We start from the raw sequence: 17,699 nt of genomic DNA on the forward strand, positions 1-17,699 counted from the left end.
GCTTTGAGTTGCCTAAAAGCTGTATTTCTTTTTTCAATTACTATACCACAGCTCTCATTCCACCATGGCACGTTCTTTCTTCGTTCAACTTCTTGTCTTTTTAGGAATTGTTTCTTCAGCTGTTTGTATAATTGCCGTAGTCACTTTCCTGTTCATTTCTTCTACATCTGTAATATCCTTATTCACTAATTCCATACATTTTATTTCAATCAGCTTTATCTAACCTCCACCTTGGTATTCTCACTTCGCTATCCTGGTATATCTGTACTCCTATCCTGGTTATTATTGGATAGTGATCACTACCTACTGTCGACTGGTCTAAAACCTCCCATGTGCTGATTCCTGCCATTTCAGTTGACATTATAGTCAGATCAGTAGCACTTTCTGTGTTACGTAAGCTACTATACCGTGTGCCCTTCCCATCATTAACACATACTAGGTTTTCATCATCTATAAATTCCTCTATTACTGACCCATTTACATCTGTGTTCTTACTCCCCCATATTGTGCTGTGTGCATTAAAATCCCCACACCATACTATTTTCCCTTGTGTCAACCCACATACTGCATTCAGTATATCAGTGCTCAGTCTATTACAGGGATTATAAAAGTTGACTATCCTTATACTGTCTTTTCCTGTCCATATTCTGACTACCACAGATTCCTGTTCTTTCCCTTTATTGACTAGGTTATATTTCACATCATTTCTTAAAAAAGTTGCTACCCCTCCACCTTTACCCGTTTCCCTATCGTTTCTGATTGTAGTATATCCATAAATCACAAAGTCTAACTGTGGTTTTAACCACGTCTCTTGCACACATATTACCTGAGGTTTATCTAACAGATCAGTCACAAACTTTTTGAATTCTTGTCCATTAGCTATAAGACTCTTGGCATTCCACTCAATATAATTAGGATCATGAAGAGCCACCAGCCCATGACTGAGAATTAGAGATTCCTGCAGTTAACATTTCCTCCACTCCTTCACTGCTGAGTCCTTTAATACCAAGGTATTTTTCAGCTGATTTAATTATTATTTTGATCTTTTCAGTCTTTCTCTCGGTCTGTGCTGAGCAATTTATACCCTCAACCATAAACAACACAAATTCTTTCTTGCTCATAATTAGCATATCTTTCCTTACTGCAATCTTTTCACAGCCCCCGCAAGGTCTATCTTTATTTTCTGATTTATAGTCCTTCCTTTCAACAGACACTTTATTTACTGCTTCCGCTTATGTTATTCCTTGCAATGTCTTCACTAGTTGCACCTCCAGTGCCTTCTTGCTGGCTTCACAGCCACGGTAAGCTGAGCTGTGCTCTCCTCCACAGTTGCAGCATTTGAGCTTTACACCTTCACCGAACAGTGAACTCTCTTACCATCTATTTTATTCAGTTGCATGGCTGTCCCTTGGTGGGCTATATTTCTACAACTAATCAGTAGAGATCCATCCATCCATCTTCTACTGCTTACTCCTTCTTCAGGGTCGTGGGGGAACCTGGAGCCTATCCCAGGGAGCATCAGGCACAAGGTGGGGTACACCCTGGACAGTCCATCGCAGGGCACTCTCACATACACACTCACAAACCCATTCATACACTACGGGCACTTTGGACATGCCAATCAGCCTACCATGCATGTTTTTGGACTGGGGGAGGAAACCGGAGTACCCGGAGGAGACCCCCGCAGCACGGGGAGAACATGCAAACTCCGCACACACATGGCCCCGGCGGGAATTGAACCCCAGACCAGTGAGGCGAACGTGCTAACCACTGGACTCCACTCACCAAACGTTGTCCCTTCTTGAGATAATGTTATGATTACTTTGTGTTCCTCTTCCTGTTTTTTTCCTAAGCTAACACTTTGCTCGCTATCTGTTTCCTCTGTGTTAGACATTCTCTTTTCCTTTTTTTCCCGTTTTCTCGATCTTACTATGTTCCATACACTCCTATCTCTCCTGCCATTTTCTTCAAACCACATCTCACTTCCTGATTCGTCACTTCCTTCTGCCATCTCCTGCCAACGAGGGACTCGGAATCACCAAGACACCTATCTGCTTACCAAAATAAGGGTCCTTAAATAATCGGGTAGCTCTCATCCTATTGGTCTGCCGAAACCATATCCCAAGCAGAACCAATAGGACAGCCAAATCACTTACCCTGCCACATTTGGTAATCATTTTTGTTGTTTGTCGTTGCTGCCATCTATACCTGTAGGTTCATTATCATTCTTCACTAAGACTAGTTTTTTTTGTTGTTTTTTTTTGGTTGGAGTTTCATAAGGTGGTTAAATTAGTAACACTAACTAGTAACACTGACTAGTGCAGTTAGTTGTATTCTACACTGAACACTTCCCTAAGTAATGTCATTTTTATAACAACATAATTGAAATGTTCATACCTTCTTATCAAGTTCAATCTGCACAGTAATTGTTTTTAATTGTGTTTGCTCAGTGTTTTTTGGTGTCTGAGCTGGAGCTTTTTAACCCTGATTTTGTATAAATAATCCTCATGTATATGGAGTCCTATAACCTTCCTGAGAGCCCATTGTTACATATTGAACCAATATTCAGCAGTTTTGTAAATATTAAGTAAACATGAAGAAAAAGTGCTGTAGATGTACTGAGTTTTGCTGGAGGTCGAGTTTGAGAGAAAACAGAATTCATGAAGTTTGAATAAAGCTATTTATATTATATACTGTATATTCATATCATTATATTCAGTGCCACAAGTCTGTGTAAGTGTAATGAAAACTGATCCACGGCTACATCCACTCAGATTGCTAACTGTGTGAGTCCTGAAAAAGTGAATTCAGTAATGATAATTGCAAGGAGTGTTAGGAAACATTCACAAAAGCTAGGTTAGAAATACACATTCATTCCAGTCGGATGCATCGATTCTCATTCTTTTATTTTTACCCAAACTCAGCAGACTTTAAAAGTCACAAACAAGAACAGATATAGGAGTCTTCTTACACAAAACAGGATGATGATAAAAGCCTTCTACATTCATTTCTTATTCTGATATAAGAATGATACACATAAGATTTAAAATGATGCGTACGCTCTAAATACTTCTGCAAGATTATCCATCAGCAATTGTTAATGATTAGCACACAAAGTAAATGAGGAACAATACCCTTAGCTAACATAGATAAATGTAATGCAATACTCTGGAAACCCCGCCCCCTTTCCCCCATGCATGCATATATCTGAATCTGCTATTTACTTGAAAAAAACAAAGAAAAACATGAAAAACACAATTTGGGGAAAAACATGCTTACCATGGTGTGTATTTAATAAATGTTTTCATTATTATTATTATATAATATCTGAGAGTGTATCTATGTATATTTACTGTGGATTAGTTTGTTATAACGCTGGCATATTCAGTTTTGTCTCCAGCGTTGATCTGGACCCGTGCTGCTCCGGCTGTGTTCACGTGGCTTACAGTAGAGTAAGTAACATCAGGTTCAGTCTGTGGAAAGACAGAACATGAAAATTATACATATAACATACACACACCAATTTCTAGTGCTTTTACTGTTGACTTCAAAAAGCAAGTAAAATCATGTAAAGAAACAAATCTCCAAATCTGACTTCTTTCTTTACACCATGTGTTGTTCTGATAAAAGCAGCAGAAGATATTTTCCTATAACTCACTGTTCAGTGAAAGCATGTGTGTTTCATGTGTGTTACCTGCAGTGTATCACAAATACAACTAAACCTCTAAAGGTAGAAACAAATCTGCTATAACTGTTACTGTAGAAGCCATGTAGAATTGACTGGAGATAAAATTAGAAAAACAATAGGACTCAAAGACTTAAAGATAATAATAAAAATGCAGCTGAGCTCAGGCCTGCATGCACACTAACCTGATCCTTCTGCTTTACTTCACAGTCTGGATGTCCTTCAGTAATCACGTTCTCTCCACATCTTCCTCCTAAAGAGAAAAGACCTCAGAAATCACACCTCTAATGGAAACTACACAGTTTCATTATTTGAAGTAATCAGGTAAAGTGTGGAGGCTGCTGTTCTGCTTCAACTCACATACATTAACACAGAGTGATGGAAAGAACCACATTTTAAACTTTATGTTGCAGTGAAAGTATCTTACTGAAGTACTGACTAACTTGCCTTGAACTGACTCCCAAAAGGAAATATGTGGAAATTGTACTGGGGAAAAAAACCTCCACAAAATCACAAATCAGTTATTAGTTTATCACTCTGTGTGCACGTGTGTGTGTGTGTGTGTGTGTGTGTGTGTGTGTGTGTGTGTGTTGTACCTTTACGTCTCCAACAAATAAATGCCACTACACCGGGTATCACCAACAATAAAACCAGAATGCTGAAAACTGTGTAATAAAACACACCAAAATGGTAATAAATGTAATAATACAGATGTGTATTTTCATTGCTGATGAAAAGTTTTGGCACCTAGAGGGAGGCTGCTGTGTGTTTGCTGTTTATCTTGTTCCAGTGTTGTTGAGGTTGATGCAGGTATAGAGTTTGTTGTTTTACTCTGAGGTGGTTCTGATGAAGTTTCTCTTCTTCCTACTGAAAAGACAAAACTTATAAAACTAATGACTGTTTTTATCACTGTTAGTAATATGGCACATGACACTGGAGTAAAGCATGCTCACAGTCACTAATGAAAACATGTACCTTTAACATATAATCTGACATCTCTGCTATCGTCCTGTACAGAACATCTGTAGAGTCCCTGGTCCTCTTCAGTCAGGTCTGATATGAGTAGAGAGAGGTTTCCTGGAGCGTTGTTACTGACCAGTTTGACTCTGTTTCTGTGACGTCCAGTCTGTTCAGGGTAAATTTCCTGAAAGTGATTGATTCGAGTTGCTGGTATTGAAAACTCCCATTTTACAGAATTTGGTTTGTCCTGTAGGTCAGTGCAGACACAGGGCAGAACTACAGACTCTCCTGTGAACACAGTCATGTCCTCTAACCCTGTCTTCTTCACCAGCTCACAGCCTGTAAACATAACATTTACAGTTAATAATAGAAGTACTGCAATTAATTAATATTCCCTGCTTGTAAATCACAATTTCTGCTGCAAACCAGAAGAGGTTTTTAAAGGATGTGCCAATCAGCTGTTTAAATTCTCTACATGAATCCAATATCAGGACTCTGATACCCAACAGTGAACCTTTACTGGTTTATTTTTACTTCAATTACTGCTAAATCTTTAATAATCTTTAATAATTTCATTTCAGCTAATGATGCTCTTTCAATTAGAAATAATAATCCCAATTAAGATATATACCTTGCATAAAAACAAAAAATAGTTATTAACATACATGTTTATGGCATGAACCTTATCTTATAAATAAAGTTAAGACATTACTTGACGGACATCTTCATAGGGCTACATGACACCTACATAAACCATTCATAACAACTGAGTTGAACCTAAATAAATATTTATAAAGACATGTATTTAAAAGACTTCCTAAAGCGTCAGCTGATGTACAGACTGTGTTAATCAATGTAAATGTTAGGTTGATATAACGTGTAGTCTAGTGACAGATTTCTGTAGACATTAAATGGTGTTATGAAGTTTTCCAGGTTGACTTTCTTTACATTATTATGTAAAGTGTGTTATGTAGATTTTCTCTGACTGTAAATTACAGTGAGTTTGTTTTTAATGATTCATGTCATATTAAAATTAATTCTGATGTATCAGATATTAACCTAACTTAAAAACTGAAAAAACAAGGTGACTTTGATACTTACTGAAGCCTTATGTCAGTTGTAATACACATATAAAACACACATATTTAACAAAGATATGTTTTTGGATACACCTGTGTTGTGTTTGCAATTGTTTGATATCCATGAGAGCAGATAATTTTTGTGATTTTTTTTTTTTTAACAAAAGATCAAAAGGTTAAACAATGAAGGCAATTTTTTCACAGCCTTCTTTACTCATATTTACCAAGGGTGCCAATATTAGTGGATGGTACTGTATGCAACTACAATTCATTTGAAGACTTCTGAATTCTTCCAACTTTTATTGTGTATTTAAATACTTTACCTTTAACATACACCCTGATGTCTCTGTGTTCCTTCTCAGTGCTGCACCTGTAGACTCCATGATCCTCTTCTCTCAGGTCAGATATGAGCAGAGACAGATTTGCAGGAGAAATGACAGCTACCTTGACAGCTGAAGTCTGTCAAGGTAGTGTTCATCATTTAACAGTTCTTTTAAATTTCCTGTTCTGTCGCTCATCCAGGTGAATCTCTGAGGTTTGGTGTGCAGGTCAGAGCAGGAGCAGGGTAAAATCACTGAACCACCTTTGTGTGTTGTGATTTCTCTCGGATTATCACCAGAGAGAGCACAGCCTACAGAAACAAACATTCAAAAACTCACAATCTACTGAATACAATATGAATTCGAAATGAAATTTAATGAAAATACTTATACTTCAGTACATTTAATTCCAAAATCATGAAATGTGTCTGTTTTATTACTACTGACTGTAAAAATTTAGTTTGGAATAATTTGAGAATTGGTACATGCAGCAAGCAGATCATTATGTTTGTTTGTTTATATTTAGTTTAGTTAGGATTGTACCATATTTTAGTGTTGGTTTATTAGGAAACGTTCACGTCTGTTAATATAAAGCTCACATCTGATGGTGAGAGAAAAAAACAAGTCATGAGGTTGAAGGAATTGTCCAGTTTGTCATTAAGAGTTTTATTTAAACACACAGTGTCAGTAGTGGATCATCATCAGCTGGACTCAAACCCCTAATCCCTTGTTTCTCAGCCCAGTCCCTAACTACTGTGTGTGTTACACTATCCTGTGATCATGTATGTACTTTTCTTTTTTAATCCCAGAGAGCTACTTGTAGTTAAACAGCTGTGATTAGACACCATGTTACAACTACATCTGAAAATAAAGACTACTTGGAGAGAGTAACACTACACAATGTACAGATTTCTTTAAACTGATCAGTTTCCAATTTTTACAATTACTTACACACATTTCTCAATACTATGTTCACTTTATCAAAACTCTTCACACAGTTGGCTTTACCAGCGTGCAGCTCAGTACAGCAGTTAAGCTCACATCCGTAATGTACTATAACTATCGAAACACTTCATGCACGCCACAAAACCATCTCATTTTACCAGAAAACTAGCTCTCTGAACAGAACGCTTTATCACTCACAACACAATGACTTTTAGCAGGAAGTAAATCCAAAGTACAGGAAACTTTAACCATAGAAATTCCCAGAAAATAACAAAAATATGTAAATTTGTTATACATACAGTCACACGTGCACACATTTGCTAGTCAATTGCAGGGAACCACACACACGGACGCACACACGCACACACGCACGCACGCATACACGCACACACGCATGCATGCACACACACCCACACTCATAAATAGGGGCAGGTTATCTTAGCCAGTCCACATACTGGAGTGTTTTTAGAATTGTCAATATAATTAATTATTATAATTTTTTATTGTTATAAATTTTTTTAAGTAACTTTGTTTTTTTAATTGTTTGATTTAGTTAAAAATGGAGTTGATTAGTTTTTGAAAACTAAATAAGCTGTAGATACACACAGGGGCATAGACATCATTACAGATGTGCTGGAGGACAGAATGTAAAGGGTATTTTTTCTGAACTTTGTCTAATTGATGAGTTTTATCTCTTCTTGCTCTTAATTGGCTTAATATGCAATTTATGATTCTGTACTTGCATGTTATATTGTATATTGCACTATATTATTTAAATATTGCAAATTGTGTTTAGTGTACATTGTATTGTGTATATACATAGCACACAGTATATAATATATACTTATATTCACACTACTTGATTATATTCTATTTTATTCTATTCAACAGACCAAAGAAATAGGTCATTCAAACCACACTGATGCAAAAAGACTGTAATTGAACTAAACTAACAAACATGTCACTGTAAGGAGACCTTATATCAGTACAATAACATGTTATATCAACAATAACATGCAATCAATTTTACTGTTAACAGTTTTTTTTTAGTGTCAAGCTCTTTTTTTATTTTGTGTGGGACTGTGGGTCGGCTAATATTACCATCCAATCTAGCTAATTATTCATAAATGGAAATAGGCAGTGTTTAAAAAGAAATATGTAGCAAATTATTCATCATTGTGCAACACGAATACCACACGCCAAAACAACTTACACTGCTCCATTTAGTAAAAAAAAAAAAAAAAGGAGAGAATGTTTTATTGCCCTTTTGAGCTCATGGCGACCTCTGAGCGCTCAGCGTGTGTGTGAGCATGGGTGTGACACGTGATGTGAGTGACCAATTGTCAATGCAACATCAGGTCATGTAAAGACTTATAGACACGAACACATCTAGAAATCAAAGATACACAAATTGGCCATGGCCAGTGAAAAGTGCAGGGGACGAATTGACATTTTATTAAAAGTGTGAGGGACATGTCCCCTATGGGTTCTACGAGTTTTTATGACGTTTGAGTGAGAAAAGAATTCATTAATTTTGAAAGCTGAGGTTATTCAATAGATTTTGTATCAAAGCACTGAAAAGCGATACACCGTTCAGTCCACATAGACCACTGTTGTCAGTTTTGAAAATGAGAACACACGATTGATAAATTCATGTAAGAAAAAAAACCTATTAATAAGGCGTAATGCAGGAAGTGAAGATGGTCACTGACAGAGGGACAGCAGAAAAAGGTGTGAAATTCACACACATCTATTTACAGCTAAGACCAGAATGAAGAAGTGACGCACAAGTTTCTATAACACTTTATATGAGTTATTATAGATACATTCAATATGACAGAGTTTCCGATATGTAATTCAGTAAATAAATGTAATAATACAGATGTTTTTTTTTTTTTTTCATCACTGATGAAAAGTTTTGGCACCTAAAGGGTGTGTTTGCTGTTTACCTTGTTCCAGTGTTGTTGAGGATAGTGGAGGTGGAGAGTTTGTTATTTTACTCTGAGGCGGTTTTGATGGAGGTGTTGTGTCTGTTTTCCTCGAGTGTGTTGAAGTTTCACTTCTTCCTACTGAAAACACAAAACTTATTAAAACTAATGACTGTTGTATTTTTGGATCAAATGTTTATTTGAGACTGCAAACACTGGTAATGTACAAAGATACATTGGTATAAAATAAAAATAAAAAGATAAAAATAAAAACTGTGAGCACAAACACTCTTACCATTTTTAAGTTCATTCCCAACCACGGCGACCGTGTAATCCACCCACCCATAACACATTAAGGTGACAATTTATAAAATAAGATAATATCACAACCATTCAATGAGATGACAATTTGAGGGGAAACACATTTTTTTTGACTATATATAGTCATGTGAAAAAAAAATTTTTGTCAAAAGAATTATTTTTCTCAAAAGAAATCTGACCTTGAGTTGTCCCCATACATAATTTTGTGCATACAGCAAATTGTGTAACTTTTGCATCCCACGTGTCCTCAAATCTTTGTAATATGGAGAGAGTACAAATATTATGTAGAAACTTGTGAAATTTGATCAATAATTTGCATTTCCATCAGCTATATCAGTAAACATTTTAATGCGCTAAAGCTTTCATCGAAAAAAAAAAAAACCTTGGATGGAAACGTGGCTACTGACACCTTTTGAAGCTTTTATAAATGTTTATGTAGGCTTATGCCAGTTGTAATGAAGGAATTAAACAGGTGTAATGTAGCTCTATAAACACTACAGTGTTACCAAAATAAATCATAGATTAGACTGAGAAATATGTCAAATCCAATCTGATACCAGTCCAACGTTTCAGGCCAGTCTGATATCCATAATCAGTATTTACTGTCATTTATAACTTGATATTAATGTGTCACAAAATGACTCAGTGTAAAACCCTCAGTTATGGTACATGGAGAAGACATTTTGTTACATATTTAACTATAATTCATTTGAACACTGATCAAGTCAGTGTTTTCACTGAATATCAACTTTTATTGTGTATTTAAATACTTTACCTTTAACGTGAAGCTTGATGTCTCTGTGTTCCTTCTCAGTGCTGCACCAGTAGTCTGCCGCATCCTCTTCTCTCAGGTCAGATATGAGCAGAGACAGATTAGCAGGAGAAATGTGATTAAACAGCTGAAGTCTGCCACGGTAGTGTTCATCATTTAACACTTTTGTCCCAGGTCCTGTTCTGTAGGTCCACCAGGTGAATTTCTGAGTTTTGGTGTCCAGGTCAGAGCAGGAGCAGGGGAACAGCACTGAACCACCTGTGTGTCCTGTGATATCTACCTGTTTATCACCAGAGAGAGCACAGCCTACAGAAACAAACATACAAAATCTTAGAATCTATTGAATACAATATGAAGTACAACATTTCAAAATGAAATTTTATGAAAATACTTATGCCTCAGTACATTTAAACCCTAATCTCTAGTTTCTCAGCACAGTTCCTAACTACTGTGTGTGTTACACTATCTTGTGATCGTGTGTGTATTTTATCTTTTAAATCCCAGAGATCTACTTGTAGTTAAACAGTTGTGGTTAGACACCATGTTACAACTACATCTGAAAATAAAGACTACTTGGAGAGAGTAATACTACACAATGTACACATTTCTTTAAACTGATCAGTTCCATTTTTTACAATTACTTGCACACATTTCTCAATACTATATTCACTTTATCTAAACTCTTCACACAGCGTGCAGCTCAGTACAGCAGTTAAGCTCACATACGTAATGTACAGCCATGGGCGTTAATTTGGTTTGAATATTGGGTTCTTAAAGTGTGAATGGGTATGCTTCCCGATATTTTTAATTAAATAAAAATAATAATAATAATAAATAGAAAAAAACATCTTTGTTATATCTGCAGTGTCATTACATAATTATCCTCTGCTAATCTATCTTTCTATCTATATACCCATCCAGCTATCTGTCTAATCTATCTATCTATCTATCATTCAGAAGTATTTATGATCAAATGATCATTTAATTTAATTTATTTTTCATTAAAACAAATTACACAGGACATACGAGTCCAAATGAATGCACACTGTAACTGATTAAAACTTGCACATCATTTACTGTGAACAAACTTGTTGTTGATAATAATGGGAATTATTAAAATAAAACTTAGCTAACATAACTCAAGGCAGTTTCCGTTAACTTGTTATATTGATATTTATGGCTAAATTAAAATGAATTAGCTAGCTACAATATATGTGGCGTGTCATTAGCTAGATCAAGCATCAAGCATTAAATATCAAGCATTGTGCTCTGAGGACATAGTTGGGCGATATCAACTTGCGCAGTGGAGGGGGGATTTTAGTATTTTTATCTGATTTATTTTGACAAACTAACAATTGATGTCAAACACCAACAATGTTACAAAATAAATTACTTCTACATACGTTTCAGTTGATAATGGTATAAATATCTGGGGGTTGTAACTGCTAGTTCTGATTATTGGAGGGGTTTCCTCCCTCCCTCCCTCCCATCCCCCCAGAAAATACAGTCCTTAATAACCATCAGAACACCATACACGCCTCAAATCCAACTCATTTAACCAAAAAACTAGCAAAGTATCTCTCTCTCTCTCTCTCTCTCTCTCTCTCTCTCTCTCTCTCATCAACATACACCTATGTATACCCGAAATACACCCTGGATTGTACGTCAGTCAATTGCAGGAACCAACCATACACACACACACACACACACACACACACGAGAGAGAGACAGTTTGTATGGTACATATCACTAATTGGTTTTGACAGGTCTAGGTCAAAGGTCATCATCAATTATAATGATCTTGTCAGGTCAAAGGTCATCATCATCAATTATAATCAATTATAATTATGTTAGCAGGTCATCATCATCAAATATAATTATGTTGAATCCGGTTACGGTGCAATCCCATGCACACAAGTTCGTTCACATATATTGTATTCATACATAGTATGGTCATGTGCATTCCCACGCATATCCCCTGTCTAGGCTAACACTCCTGAGTCAGGCCTAGGTCAAAAGGGTAATGATAATTATCGTTACATGTTCTTTCCTATTGCACTATTTCCGGTGCAATCCCGCACACACACACACACACACACACGCATACAACCCTGACTATAAAAGTACACACATATCCAACCAAAAATATGACACACACACACACATCCAATGAAAATAACTTTTCTATTACACTTTATATGAGTTATTATAGATACATTCAATAAGACAGAGATCGTGAGAGATGTAATTCAGTAAATGTGTAAAAACATACACTGTAAGTATTATAGGGATGTAAAATAATCTCACTGTAGATTCCTCCTTATTCATTCCCCCACCTCTCTTCATCAGTACATTTTAGACTGAAGCTTATCAGGAAGAAAAAATCCACATGATCAAAGCTGAACAGGTCTAAATAAGGAGATTATAACCCAAGACATGACATGTATGTTTATCTTGTGTATAAAGATTACTGCTGTCTTTGGACAATTTGGTTGTTCAGGAACAGGGCTGAACTACGGCCTACTGTAAACCCAGTCTGGACAGAAATCACATGAACTAAACACAAAGCAGCTGAACTAAGAACTGGCCAATATTCTCTCTCCTTTCTGTAATAGAAAATAGAAAATAACTTCACTCACCTGCAATGATGTGAAACACAGCAGACAAAAGATACAAGCACTTCATTACTGATTCTTCTACACACACACCAGTCCTCAAAGTGACAACACACACACAGACACACTGTCACACTGCCTGAGTGTCTCTCTGTTATGTAGTGTGATTATCAGGAAACCACAACTGCTGTGTCATTTCTCATTTCTGAAAATCACTTTTTCCATGACCTAATATTTATATTGCAATATACAATATTAATATTTATTCATATATTTTCTCATGTTATCATTTTATCTTTTATTTATAGGGTGACCATTGCAAAAAAAAAAAATGTGCATGAGCTGCAGGATTAACTTCACTAATTTCTACACACATGAATTCTAGTGTTTACCAGTAAGTGTGTTTCCCTAGACTTACAGCAAGTGATAAAGATAAATTTACCATGTGTGAGCTGAAGAGCACTTATAATAGTCATGAAATGGAGACGAAGACAGAAGCAAGTGCAGGTTATGTACTTTAATACCAAAACACAACAAGTGCAAAATCCACAAACTTATATACAGGCAGAGGTCAGGCAATCAGACAAAGAGTCAAAAGAAGGTTAGGCAGAGATACGAGGACAAAAACGAGAAGAAAGTCAAAACCAAAAAGACAAACACGAGATCAAGGCTTGGTTTAGACAGAGAGCTAATCAACTGAGCATATACTTCTCAAACACCAATACCAAATACCAAAAAACAACAAGTGCAAAACCCATAAACTTATACAGGCAGAGGTCAGGTGATCAGACAAACAGTCAAAACAAAGTTAGACAGAGAGACGAGGTCAAAAATGAGAACAAAGTCAAAACCAGAAAAATAAACACGATATCAAAGCTTGGTTTAGACAAGAGAGCTAATCAACTGAGTGTATACTTCTCAAAGACAGTGTGTGAACAGTCTCTATAAAAGAGTGGTGTGGGTGAAGGTGCTATTGGCAGCATATGTCTCTAATTGGAATTCAGGATGGTGAACGTGTGTGTGTGTGAGTTTGGGAGTTGTAGTCTTTGTCGGCCATGTTTGTTGTTCGTGGTGCATTCTGGGAAATAGAGTCGCTGGTTTGCTGTGATATGACAAGAATCTGGTCGTGTGATGATCATGACTCCTTATGAAAAGTAAGATTAATCATAAGAGTACAATTGTTATCAATAGCATAATCTATTAGAGTTTAAAGAGCTAAAAATGTAAATAAATAAATAAATAAATAAATAAATAAAGAGCTTTAAAGTGTATTTAATTATGTATTTATTCTTCTAGGGCTTTGATTATAGAGCTATAGCTAAGCATCTACGTAGCGACATCTGTGAAAAAAAGCTGCTACTACAGCTGATCTACAGATAATTGCTCATTAGAGATCTAATCTACATCCAGATTTCATTTATTGTCTCATATACACAATACAATTATTTTCCTTAAAGCTGTCTTGTCTACTGTTAAAAGTCCTCTACAAATAACAGTTATTTGAATTAAAGTGGACAATCTACTAGACAATGTTTACACTGCATTACTTTCTATTTCTTACTAGACTAGATAATAACTACTCATGAAAACAAATGCTAAGAAACTAAAGAGGGAAAACACAGAACTTATAAATGGGAACCAGTCAGGGGAAACACAAGACAGGTGTGTACAGGAAATCAGTGAAACAACCAAGGAAGAAATTCATACTATGAGAGAGATGCCCTCTGCTGGTCTGATAGGGAATTGTCTGTGGTGACAAATATAAAGCGAGCTTTATATTCTTTGAGTCACATTATCTATGTAAATTGTGCAAAACATCATACTCTTGTACATTTTGCTTCATTATTATGGTTTCTATTTAACACACTGGGTTAAGATTTTTTATCTGTTAAGTGCATTGAACTATTGAAGTTTTGTTTAGTTTGATTCACTCCAGAAACATTGTAGGATTTCAGAAGCACTGTGTAGAAAACCGGATCTCTGCACTAGCCTGCTTTACAGATTTAGTTAATTTTTGTCTATAAAACAAGATGAGATGGGCTTTTATAGGAAAATGATGAACAACAGAGTGGCATAGAGTGGTACACGTCATAGTGTTTTATTTGCTTGGTAAAAAAGACAGTTTTTATTTATTAAAGAATTACATGTCTTATTTTGTCAGTTTAAAGTTATGTATAGTTATATACAGTATAATGTTGTGGAACAGCAACAACAAGTAGTTAATATTGTTGTTGCTGGCTCCTATATATACGTCCACCAAGAAACAGACCTAGAGTAGATTTACTGAGAATACCACCTTGTCACTACAACATGAGACTTTATTAAACTTGCCAGTCAGATTCAACCAGATCACTATGTACAGTACCAACTAGTATGGAGGATGTTAGGACTGATAACAGCCATAACAGTAATCCCCCTCCTCCTTGTGCTAGAGTCCTTTAAGGCTCCTCCTTATGAGGAAGAGAACAGACTGAAATGGGTGTCTCTGAAAACTACCTTTTTGATAGTGTTCACTTCTGAGAAAATAGTGGAAGAACTACATACTCTGGTAATAAGCTGTTCTTGTGTGTGCTCCTTGTTCCATAATGGAAAACGTTATCCAGTTGATTCTCACCACTCCTGCAGGTTAGGGAGGTTGAAATAGTAGTTAAGTATGTAACTATGGTTCAGTGAAACCTGGATATCCAGAGTAAATGCAATTAGGTTTCAGGAAAAATGTTCATATGACAGTGATATTTATTGCAAATACTATGTCACACACCACTTGTGACTTTGCTGAATGCTCTCACCATACACACACACAAACACACACACGCACACACAGGCACGCACACGCACATGCACACACACACAAACATATGCACACATTCATTCACACACACGCAGATGCACACACGCGCACACACACACACACACACACACACACACACACACACACACAGGAAGATATCCGGTGATTCTCACCACCTCTGGCAGTTACCTGGTGTTCATAAAACCACAGCTGCATACATATCTAGTGTTCTCATGTTAGAGCCAGTGTGAGATACTCAGCATGTCAGAGTAACCACATGATTGTGGGCAGGGCAGCATGGGGGCTGTTGGGAGAATGGCTACTTCCTCTTTCTTACAGCATCAGTTAACTGACATTGTGCAATGCACAGAGAATACTGAGTAATACTCCACACTCAACACGCACTCTGCCATACATCCCTTACAATCTTTTATTATTATTATTATTCTTTTTATAATTGGTTACATGTATTTGTCAGCACTGAGATCAGTTTTTCAGAACTCTTCTCTACCAACATGCAGCTCAGTACAGCAGTTAGCCTCACATCCAATAATGCAGATTAGATCCATCTTCATTCATTCGTTTGTTCATTCTTTCATTCAGCTTCAGTGAGCACTTTATCCTACTCAGGGCCACGGTGGCTCTGGAGCCTGTCCTGGGAACACTGGGTGCAAGGAGGGAATACACCCTGGAATACATACTTAGCGTAGTCAACACACTGGTAAGTTTTTGGGAGGTGGAAGGAAACCGGAGAACCCAGAGAAAACCCACATGGACATGGAGAGAACATGTGGAACTCCACACAGACAGTAAACTGAGCTCAGGATTGAACTGGGACCCTGGAGCTGTGAGGGAGTAATGCTACCTGCTGTACCACTGTGCTGCCCATAGATCCAAACATGTCCCCTTATGTATAGAAAAAACAAAGTGTGTAGGTCTACAGCTAAATTAGGAAATAAACTGTGATTGACTGATTGTTTATTCATTTATTAAGTTTTTTACTATTCGATTTTGAATACATTTTTGAAAAAAATACTGTTTTGTTTATTTTATAAACTGTACGCAACAGGCTGGCTTTACCAGCGTGCAGCTCAGTACAGCAGATAACTTCACATCCATAATGTACTATTGTCATGAACCTCGAATCGGCACGGAAGCAGGAGCGGGCGGCAGGTGTAGAGCGTGGTATCGGGAAGTACAAGAAATGTAGTCGTAAGACAGGCAAAGGTCAAGCGATCGGACAAACAACACAAACGGGGTCAGGCAGAGAGCGTAGTCGAAACCAGAACCAAGGGTCGAGGATTACAAGAAGACAAACTAACTAGAACGGCTTGGTAACGCAGAGAAACGAGTTGACTGCGCGTATACTTCGCATAGATTCTGGGTGAGTGACATCCCTAAGTACTAGCGGTGAGAGTGTGTGTGTGTGATTGGTGCAAGGTGTGTCTGATCAGAACTCCGGGGATGGTGAGCGCATGCGTGCATGAGAAGTGAGTGTTGCATCTTGGGAATTTGAGTTCTGATCTGACGGAGCTGTGACAGAACCCCCCCAAAGGGCTCACTCCGGGAGCCGAGTTCTTTCTTGGCCTCCCCCGGGGTCGTGGACCAGGGAGATCAGGATAAGTTGCGTGAAAGTCTTTGGTAAGCTGTGGATCCAGTATGTCCTGCTTGGGAACCCAGCACTGTTCCTCAGGTCCATAACCCTCCCACTCGAACAAATACTCCAGCTTGCCTCTCCTGTGTCTAGATTTGAGGATGTTCTTGACACGATAAGCCGGTTGTCCATCAATTTCCAGAGGGGTTGGAGGAGTTTCAGCTGGTACTTATGTGGCTAATGGACCGTTGATAACAGGTTTGAGACGTGATACGTGGAATGAGGGAGAGATGCGGCTGTGTCGTGGCAGTTCCAGATGGTAAGTGACTTCATTGATTCGCTTGAGGATCTTGAATGGTCCAGTGTATCTTGGCATTAGTTTTTTTACAGCTATGAGCTTGTCTTAAGTCCTTGGTGGACAACCACACCCTATCGCCTGGTTGGTAATTAGGGTGTTCGTTGCGGTGGCGATCTGCTTTGCGCTTGTAGGTGTCTGTGGTCTCCTTCAGGCGTTGGTGGGTGTCAGCCCAGACACGCTCGCTACATTTAAACCATTGGTCAACAGCAGGAGCTGCGGTGGGAGTCGCGTTCCATGGGAACAGTGGAGGTTGGTAACCTAGTACACACTGGAAAGGAGTGAGATTGATAGCCGAATGACGTAGTGAGTTTTGGGCGTACTCGGCCCACGG

General features: G+C 37.5%; 1 long non-coding RNA gene across 1 annotated transcript; it reads right to left on the reverse strand.

Moving 5' to 3' along the window:
• Positions 1-2,717: 2,717 nt before the first annotated feature.
• On the reverse strand, positions 2,718-4,337 carry LOC128620394 (uncharacterized). Its single transcript, XR_008388135.1, has 3 exons — positions 4,282-4,337; positions 3,871-3,938; positions 2,718-3,473 (listed from the first exon to the last, which is right to left on the reverse strand). It is a non-coding gene; the product is annotated as an uncharacterized LOC128620394 (long non-coding RNA).
• Positions 4,338-17,699: the final 13,362 nt, after the last annotated feature.

The sequence above is a fragment of the Ictalurus furcatus genome, chromosome 2, assembly GCF_023375685.1.
Source record: "Ictalurus furcatus strain D&B chromosome 2, Billie_1.0, whole genome shotgun sequence".
Taxonomy (NCBI): domain Eukaryota; kingdom Metazoa; phylum Chordata; class Actinopteri; order Siluriformes; family Ictaluridae; genus Ictalurus; species Ictalurus furcatus.